Here is a 10316-nt window from a genome sequence, read left to right on the forward strand (position 1 = left end):
CCTGGCAGCAGGAAGCAGTGGCAGGACTGTGAAAGGCCCTAACACTTTCCAAACCCCTGGAGTTTGACCAAAGTCATTACCTTGTCTAGCACCAAGTGCTATGCCAGCTTTGTGGAAGCTTCCATCCTGGTGATGCAAGGATGAAAAAAAGCCTTGCTTGATTCTTAACAGCCTATGAGAGTCATCATATGATATGACGTCAGGCACTCACGCGATCAGCAAAGGTCACAAGACAGACAGACATTCCTCTTGGCTTTGCAGCTGCTCTCCATGGCCAAGACTCCTCCTCCTTACACCATTTTGCAGTCAAGTGCAGCAGCACTTGTGCCTGCCAAGCACTGGGAAGCCCTACTGTGCCGGGCAGGACCTGGGAAAAGCACACCATTCTTTTGCCTACAACCAACAACAAGAGAACCATAATGGATTTGCAAGATCTAATGAGCCTAAATAGATTCTTACCGACTGTAGCTGCTTGGCGACGTAAAAGGGGAGCAAGTCTCACTTTTGCAGATACGCTAGGTTTGTAGGTGGGGGCAGGGAAGAGCTTTTCCAAAAGATGAAAAGGAGGAAAGTTATTGTTCATAGAATCATAGAATGGTTTGGGTGGGAAGGGACCCCTAGAGGTCACCCAGCCCAACCCCCCTGCAGGCAGCAGGGACAACGCTAACCAGATCAGGCTGCTCACAGCCCCGTCCAACCTGGCCTGGAATGTTCCCAGGGATGGGGCCTCCACTACCTCTCTGGGCAACCCATTCCTGTGTTTCACCACCCTACGTCCTATGTCTTCTACAAGCTAAAAGAGGAAAGAGGTCTTCTAATTATTTTACTCTTCTAACATTTTGGAATTACAGCTACCTAATTCAAGACTCATACATAAAAGTTTCCATAACCAGGAAGAGTCCTTGTCCTGAGGAGCTTACAGCTTTATTAGACTTACAGGCTGCATTAGGCAACCGGGGCTATCATCCCCGTTCCACAGACAGAGCACAGCTCAGGAGCCGGACTTCAAATGTTTCAGTGACGTGCAAGATGAGTGTGAAGGACACATAGGAACAGAAGAAGTAATAAATATAAGGTGGAAAAGTTCAAGACTATGAAGAAAATAATATCCATAGCAGCCTTCCCTGACCAAAGCAGCCAAGCAGTCCTATTCCTGGGCACTCCGACAAGCGGCTCCTTTCCCCCAGGACTACCATTTCTGCTGCTGGGGCCGTGGCATGGGGTGGGAGCCAGGGCCTTGGACGCCACGGTGCGTGGCCCTCGGCTTTGTCACCGACCCACCTCTGCCAGAGATCCGTATGCGAACTGGGCGGCTGAGGTGGGGGCGCAGGTTCCCTTCTGCCTCCCTTGGCCTGCTCCTTCTGGCAGAGGCACTTCTCAGTAAGCTCTGGAAAAGCTCAGCTCTTGGGGTCCTTCCCCCACTGATATCTATGACTATTTCTTCACTGATTAAAAGCATCTACATATGCTTTAGATTTGGCAGAGCCTCCTATCTCCTCACCTTTTCAGTGAGTCAGTTTGACTTTGTGGAGCACCCAACATAAGCCAGACCTTCAGAGCAGATGGGTATTTGTGTGTTCCGCTCTCTTTTTCTACAGAAGCAAAATTCGGTTTCTGCAGTGCCATTCAAGGGCACACAAACAGCTTTTAATAGCCAACCAAGATTTCCCGCATCTCTGACCACTGCCATCCCACTGGACTAGCCAGCCAGTGTCAGGGAAAGCTGCACAGAAGGTGATGCATCCAGTCTTTCCTTTGCACTTTAAGCAGCAGCGTTTAGGAGATCCGTTGCTCCAACTCTGATCTCCTTCACAGATCCTTGTGGTAGATTATTGCTGCATTGTTCTTGGTAATTCTTGATCCAAAAAAGGCACGGGCAAAAGCAAGCGTCCTGAGATTAACCCCATGGTTCCTGGGAGAGCAGCAAGCCAGGGCTGCAGAACAAAGAGAAAGGGCGACATGTCCTGGATTGAAGGAAGGCCTAGTAGCGTTCGGCTACGTCCTTCACTGTTTGTATTCCTCCATAGTTTTCATTAAGAGTTTCTAGAAGTCAGTCTACTAGGGCAGTTTAGATAATAAATACCTTACAGTGTGGAGGAGAGTATCAAGTAAAGCAACCATGAGAGTTCAGTATTCCAGAAAGAGATGTTGACTGGATGGCCAGGATCTTCCTACTGCTGATAGCACATAGCATGGAGATGCAACCCCTGAGCACATACTGATTTAAAAATACTGCATAGCAACAGAACAGGCAGCAGCCAACTTGTTCTCACTTGATTTTGGGAGCTGTACGACCAGCCAACAACCCCTCCCTGCAAAGGACGCCTACCGCATTCCTCAGGCAAGCGTTAATGCTGGGTCTCGACCAAGAAAAGATTCCTATAGATTCAGTGGATAGAGAGGAGGATGTTACACCGCTTGCCTCTTCCCGCTCTTATCCCCACTACCCCCATTCCCCCTGTACTTGTACTTCCCCTGCCGGAGGACCTTTAATGCAGCAGCAGCCGGCTACCGGAAGACAGCAGAGCCTGCCTGCCCTTGGCAGGAGTTATCCTGACTAATGGAAACAGCAGAAACTCAAGAGACAGGCATGGATAAGTCTGGAAAGTGCTGAAGAGGGAACCTCCTCCTGGTGGAATAGCGAAAGGATTAAAACTAGCCAGAGCACAGCTGCATTCAGCATCAAGTTATTCCCCAACTCCCCTTGCCAAGCATTGCTCTGCAACTTGGATCGTTCCCTTCCTCCGGATCACTGCTGGCTAGTTGTTTCCTTCCCCCAGGTATCACTCAGATGTGCTCCTGGGACATCGCACTAAAAGCAATAAATGGCCAAACAGCTTGTAACTCGTACAGATGGGTTTCTAAAAGGGAGCAAGGCTGCAGGGCTGAGAAATCCTTGTCTTGGAATGCGAGTGCCACCTCGTGCTGGGAACGGTAACAGTCAATGGATAAAACCCAACTTGTCCAAAAAAATCGAGAGAAAGGGGACAAGAAGCCATTTTTGGAGCAACGCTGCATTTGGCGTTTTGGCTTTTGGAGATCATTCCTCCTGGTACCAACCAGCATCACTCTCGATATCCTGCTGGAGGGTGGATTCTGCTTTGGTCGAAGGGACAGGTGGGCTACAGCAAACAGCCCTTTGCAGGCACGCTCCGACTTCGAACAGCAGCACAAAGTCTTACTGGGGTGTAGCCAAGGAGCAGGAGCAGCCACAGCTGGCAGGGGTCACCTCTGTCCTCAGCATGGACAGGGCCAGGGGGAAACCGCCTCAGACGGTCAAATTTTGCTGCCTGTTCCCGGCATTCGCACCAGAGCCTGGTTTGCAACAGGTAAGCTTGTGAGTAATGCAGGTGTGGAAGATGAACCATGTGGGGGTTGGACTAGATGACCTCTAGGGGTCCTTTCCAACCCCAAACATTCTATGATTCTATGAAAACCCAACAGGCATTTCACAGAGCGACTTCCAAATGCAAACTACTGCTACCCGAAAGCAATGGGCAGGTGAGAGAAGCCAGCTGGTTTGCTAGGGGAAGAGAAAAGCAAGGTTTGAGTTTCTTACTTGTTCTTTTAAATTCACTTTGAGGCTTTTACTCTAAAGATGGGTTAAATTTCATCTGGTCAAATGATATGAGGTGCCTCAAATGAATCTCTGAAATTGCCTGCTTCTCTACACTGATTTTTAGGGGCACTTCAGCATAATCAGCCTCATGGAAATTGTTTTTGGTTTGTTTGTTCAAAAATGGGAGGTTGCTACTGTGTGAAAATACATTTTCAAAGTCAGTCTAAAGGATTTTGCACTGCTGTTGATCAATTTGGGTTTAATCTTTTTATAATGTGGAATGTTTTCTCAAGCTGGCTATAGACTTGCAGACAGTATTGTTTTGAGACTTACTCGTTTCAGGGTTTCTTCACAAACCTAAGAGGGAAAAAAAAAAAAAAAAAGCAGCTTCTGGAAAATATTTCTGTAGCCCAGTAGGAGTTCCTTTGCAAACACCTTGGAAAGGAACAGGGTGTGAGCATCCCATTCATGAAAACTGCCCACAATCGGAACGCAGTAACCTGAATTTGGAAGTTAAGACTACAGCTAGGTACAAATGTTACCCTCCACGTACGTACTCACAAGGCTGAGTCAAGCTAGAAGAGCTAGACGGATCATTTTTCCCGCCAGTGATTAACCACCACAACTGCACGCAGGCAGGGGGACCACACCTCGGCTTTTCGACGGATCGCCAAACCTCATCCTGAAGGGGGAGGGAGGACCATCAGCTGCAACTTGGGAGTGCTGAAGGCGCAGAGAACACCACCAGAGTTGAGTTTTGCCTTCCACGTCCCCCTCCCGGGCTCCTGCCTCCTTCGGCATTTGCAGCGGACGAGCGCTGATGCAACAAGCCAGATGAACGTCATTCGTCACACCACCCAGCTCAGCAGCTACGGTGGCAGAGAGGTGCCAACGTTGGTTCCCAGCAGCAGGGCCACTTGGCTGCTTCGGTGCTGCCAGCACACCCTCACCAGAGAGCCGAGACCGCGCTGCGACTGCGCGGGGGTGAGGGTCTCGGTTTGACTGAGGCAGCGGTCCTTAAGGTGGTGCTTATCACCAGCCACCCACATCGGCGTGAGGACAAGCATTAGCTCCTGCTGGGAGCAGCGTCCAGGGCTCTTGCCGACCCCTAGCTCTGCAGTCCCAGACACAAGTGGTTTTTTCCAACCCCAAACATCTCCCTCCTCCCTCTGTAGATGTGCCACTCCTAGGGCATCTTGCTCAGCTGCACGGGATGGAAACGTGATACTGGAAAAGCCCTTAAAGAAAAAGAGCTGAAGATGGAGTAAAACATCAAACTCCCCAGTGGAAGCAGGGAGCGGGAGGAGTGCGTGACCCAAGTATTTCCCAGCAGGGAAGGATACCATTTAATCGGATGCTTGATGCCATTGATGTGGTATCCATGTGCTCTGCCTGATGGAGCTGCAAGAAGGGGTATGCACATATGAACTAATTTATGAACTGATTACCGATTAGCCTAATAACACTATCCATAATATTTGATTACACCACTCTTACTGACGGCGTAATGCCTGCCCAACCTAACAGGGAAGCGTGACACGCAGGCTGGCACGAGAGAGCCGTCGGCTCACCCCTCGCCTAAACCTGCGTGCTCTCCCTGGCCAACAGCAATCGCCTTCCCTTCCCTCCTCCCAAACGCTCCGCGTAGCTCTTCCCTCTTGGGGCTTTCCCCCTCCTCAAGCCCCTGGAAGCCCTGTACGTTCCGTTCACCCTGACACACCTCATATGAGCAAAGCTGTAACGGCTCAGACCAAGACAGGTCCATCTATCCCAGCACACAACCTCCGACCGTGACCGGTGACGTAGAGCGGCACAGAGGAAACCGGCTCACACGCTCCTTTTCAAGCGTAACACGGCCGCTGTCCCCCCGCGACCGACTGAAGCTCCGAGGTGCAACCTCACTCCCCGCTTCGCGAGTACACTTACAGCTACAACCATCAGTGTTTCATAGGTGTAATTACAGCTTTAGGATTTGTCTATAACAAACCTAGGAAATATTAATGTTCTGTGTGTTTTTTCTACAAAGAGTAAGACTTTAAGGTGGGGTTTTTTTTAAATAAAAACCCATTTCTGTTTTCTTGAAACTTTAAAAAATGTTCAGAACAATTTTACTCTCTCAATTCCTTAACCTTTCCTTAATCCTTCTCCCATTTACTGCCTGCTACTTTTCCTCTATCCCGATTTCACACTTGATGCTCTTTGTACCTACCAGAACAACCGAAACACGCACGTGTGATTAGTCTCACCAGAAATCACATTTCTCATCCTGTGCTGTAAATTGGAAGTAGCTATACCGGCTAGAAATCCAATAAACCTGCAAAGACTTTCATTTTATTACACAAGACATTCCCCGACCTGGAATCCTTCCCCCTTAGTCACATCCTCCAGGTGACTGAATCATCTCTGCTACACAGTACCGGCCTCAGCGTCCAGAGTTACCTCCGACAGAAGGGGATGTACTCGAGGCTTAAGCCTTATGGATGGATTTTGGGGGGAGGTGAGGGGGTGGAAGTATTTTTCCACTCGATTTTACAACACTCAATTTCAATATAAAAGTTAACAAGGCAGCTGAGAGAGGACAGGAAAAGATAAAAACCTATTCTGCCTCAAAACATATCCCTTCCCCCAACAGAATAATACCAAAATATTTTTTTCATTTCAAAATGGTTTTAAATGAAAGCCCGCATGCAGAAAACGCAGAGGACATCTACAGTTCTTCCAACAACTCAAGATTTTAAAACACTTGTGTGTTATTCAGCTATCAACAGATACACAGCTTTGAAAAATAAAGAAAATAATTCCATTTTCAGGAGTGATTAACATCACCTCAAAACCTGTGTTTGGTCTCGTATTTAAGAGAGGTGGTGGAGGCCCCATCCCTGGGAACATCCAAGGCCAGGTTGGACGGGGCTGTGAGCAACCTGGTCTGGTTAGCGGTGTCCCTGCTCCCTGCAGGGGGGTTGGGCTGGGTGACCTCTAGGGGTCCCTTCCAAACCAAAACATTCTATGATTCTATGATTCTATAAGTAGTTTGGCTTCTGGATTTCACTGTAGCTCTAAAATAGCTGGACTCCGCATGACTTCCCTGTGCCACGTCAAGAAGAAAACTTGCAGAAGCATTTAAGTTACTTAAAAGCCTGGTTCTTAAAAGTAACTGTAAACCCTGTCTTACTATCAACACCGAAGGCATCAGCACGGTGTTTTCCTTCCCAAGAACGCGCACTCTGCGGTCGCTCCCAGGGCTGGCCTCAAAGCTGCTGCTCCTTCACAAGCTGGGAAGTGGTGTCCGCTGGAGCATTGGCAGTTTGGCGCCATGGGGAGGTCGCCCCTCGCGGATCTACCGTGACTGCATGGGCCATGGCTAATCTTCAACTCGAAAACATTTTTGGCGGGCCTTGCACTTGGGCTACAGGAGAGGACTTAAAATCTCTGGATCTGGAAATCTGGATCCTTCTGTCCTAGCAGCCAGTCTAAGCCAAGAGATTTTGGTAGCCCTGACCGAATTACCCAGCAGCCCTGTCCTAACGCGGTATGCACGTGGTTTATGCAAATATGAATTAAATCAGGTCCTACCCCAACACATTGCTGATCGTCATTCTCTACCTTAGATCTACCAGTTTGCAACTCAATCTGCTGTAAAATGTTGCAGCCAAACAGTAACTGGAGCAGAAAAGACTAGAAATCTAATTACAGAATCGAATTGACTTCTGATGAACATCGGAAAGCATCAGTGGAAAAATCTATGGTTTGTTGGACCCACACTTGACTGAAACTCACTACCAAAGCCCTGAATCCTTCCTTGTTAAGCTAAACCAACTCCCGAGCAACACTGCCTAACTGGCCCCGGACCTGTGTCAGCATCGACATGCCTACAAGGGGTCCTCCACCACCGCCAGACAAGCTCCTGGTTTTGTGGCAGGAACTGTTCTGATCTGATCTCATGCAAGGCTGAACCCCGAGTGAAATTACAGTTAAATCAATGGTCTGAAGTTGCGCCAGGGCAGGTTTAGGTTGGACATGAGGAAAAACTTCTTCCCAGAAAAGGTTGTCAGGCTCTGGAATGGGCTGCCCAGGGAGGTGGTCAAGTCCCCATCCCTGGAGGTGTTTAGAAGAAGGGCAGATGAGGTGCTTAGGGACAGGGTTTAGTGGTGGGATGGCAGGGTTAGGTTAATGGTTGGACTTGATGATCTTAAAGGGCTTTTCCAACCTCAACGATTCCATGATTCTAATTGTAGCTGCCTGGGAAGAAGTCATGGGATTTCCTTTGCTTGTGGGAAGGAGGAATAACACTGGACCAACCATGCACACCTTGCAATAATAAAAGCATTTCATGAGAGCAGTGTAGATACGGTATGCGGACTGAAGAAACCAGAAAAAAAACCAGCCAAAAGCAGACGTGAACACACACTTTGCAACACCTTGGGTGCCTTCAACAGGCAGTGCCTGGCAGCGTAACGGAATAAAGCCGATGCACTGCAAACAACAGCACAACGCTGAACGACAGTAAGCTTTGCACGAGCCAATACCCGAGCATTCAAAGTACGCACGGAGACACCACCTAAGGCCCAACAAATTCACGTTAATCTTGCAGAGAATCCACAGCAGTTTTATCAGACACTGTTTTTCCAAGTCCAACCCCCCCTGCCCGCAGCTGGGGTTACAGATGAGGCAGAAGAGAGCATGCTCGGTTAGCTGAGAGGGGGACTCCTCGCAGACACTATGACAACACTGGACAATCTCAAGCTTCTGCTGTTGGCAGCGGCATTGCTTCCTGGCATAAGCCATTTTCCAGAAATCCCCCAAAGTCTAGGGAAACTTCCCTGTACACGTGAAGCAGGAAAGGCTCGGGTTTGATTGGGCTATTTCCAATCAAATCACTCCTCCTCAAATAAAGGTGAAATACCTTTATCACTCCAGAGAGCCATGGGAAAGGTTGGACTGCCCTACGCAAGGCAGACAGAAACACACTGAGCAACCACCTCTCTCTGGGATCCACGCGAGCGCTATCCCATAGGATCAAACTGCCTCTAACACCTTTTGCAGCAATGTTACTGTACAGCAAGTCTACGCAAGCTTCTACTTGAGCAGAGCGCTTGGGAGCGCTCCCTCTCCCGTACGCTCACAGCATTTATTTATTTTTTTTTTTCAAGAACACTCACGACTCCATAACCTCATTTGGTGAAGACAGCGTTTGGTTTTGTCTTATGAAGAATCAACACCGTTGCCCCTACCCTACGAACTCACCACACCGACGGTACAAATCAGCCCACAGTTACATCTGCTACCCAAAACACTCCTAAGCTCCTGCTAAACCTGTCCTCAGCCACGGCCGCTCAGCACGCGGTGCCGGGGTGCTCACCCATCAGCCCACCGGCCCCTCGCACAGTGGCTGTCACCTTTCCTTCTCAGCCTCGCCGCCCGTTACACCTAACACAACGCCAGCTGACAAAGCCCATCTGTAATACGCTTCCTCCAGTTCTTCAGCCCCCTAAAAGATGCGCTGAGGCCCCCCCAAACCCACCCAGCTGTTGCACCTTTTCTTACCCGCATCTCGGGGAAGGCCGGGCCCCCGCCAGGCTAACCACTCCTAACTTCAGTGTGCTCTGTGATCTGCATCGGACAGCAAGGAACATCCCCAGGTTCTCACCTGCCACACAATCCCGTACAGCTGAGGTGAGGGAAACACCAGGATCTACCAGTCTGCATATAGGTGATGAAAAAAAATATGTATTTTCTGTGGCCGGGGAAGGACAGAAGAGGCTGGGGTTGTGCAGCCCCTGCCTGCCTGATCAGCATTTCATTATTTTCAAGGTGTCTGTAACACTGAAAATCCGTGTGGCCGGACACAGCTATGGACCCACCTACCCTGGAAATAACCAAAAGCTTTTGTTCCAAATTCTCAAAGACAACTGAACAAGAGCAATCCAGAGTTCCCGATGCCGAAAGAGCTGCTTGCACTCATTTCCACACCAGAGAAAAAGAACAGCAGCTCTCGGTAAGGGGTTGGATGAACTACGAGTTAGTAGGAACTTCTATTCCAGCAAAAAAGCTTCTGCCTCTTAAGGGCAGGATTCTCCCGCAATTTCTCCACAACCTGTTTCATGACCTGCTTTCATTGCTTGACGCTGGCTTAGCAAGCCCTAAGCTGGCTCTCGAGCGTATCGGTCAGTAAATACCAACAACAGCTGGCAACGCGTACTTGCTGCATCAACCCCTTTTCCTCAAACGCCCAGGCGAGTGATGTTTCTGCAAACCCCACTAGAACCACCAAGACCTCCAGAGGACCTCAGCATGAGCCTACAAGCAGGAGCCACCAGGAGACAAGAAGAGCTGCAAGAACATTTGCCTATGGAGCAAAGCCAGGGGACCGGCACCCCAGAGCACACGGCAGGAGTACCCCACGAGGCAGCCAACAGCAAGCACGCAGAGGCGCTGGCCAGCTCCTCCCATCTTCTGCTGCTACAGCCAGCTGCCCAGTGAAAATGCGAGAGAATTTTTGAGGAAAGAGCTGTATGACTGTTATTTGCCACCAACTCTTTGCTGGTAAACTTCCTGCTACAAAGCACGCCCATAACAACACAGCTGTCCTCCCTGTAAGCCCGCTTTTAGCAACTCATTTTTGTAAGATGCAGTGCAATTAAAAAATCCCACCAGACAATTCATCGTAGCTGACTCGGTACTCAAAAATGTCAGCGTACTTGAAGGTTTCTGTTCAGCCTTCTGTGAACTAAAAGCCCGGGCTGACAGGAGAGACCAT

Source organism: Egretta garzetta, unplaced genomic scaffold (genome assembly GCF_000687185.1).
Source record: "Egretta garzetta isolate BGI_Z169 unplaced genomic scaffold, ASM68718v1 scaffold239, whole genome shotgun sequence".
In the NCBI taxonomy this organism is placed as follows: Eukaryota; Metazoa; Chordata; class Aves; order Pelecaniformes; family Ardeidae; genus Egretta; species Egretta garzetta.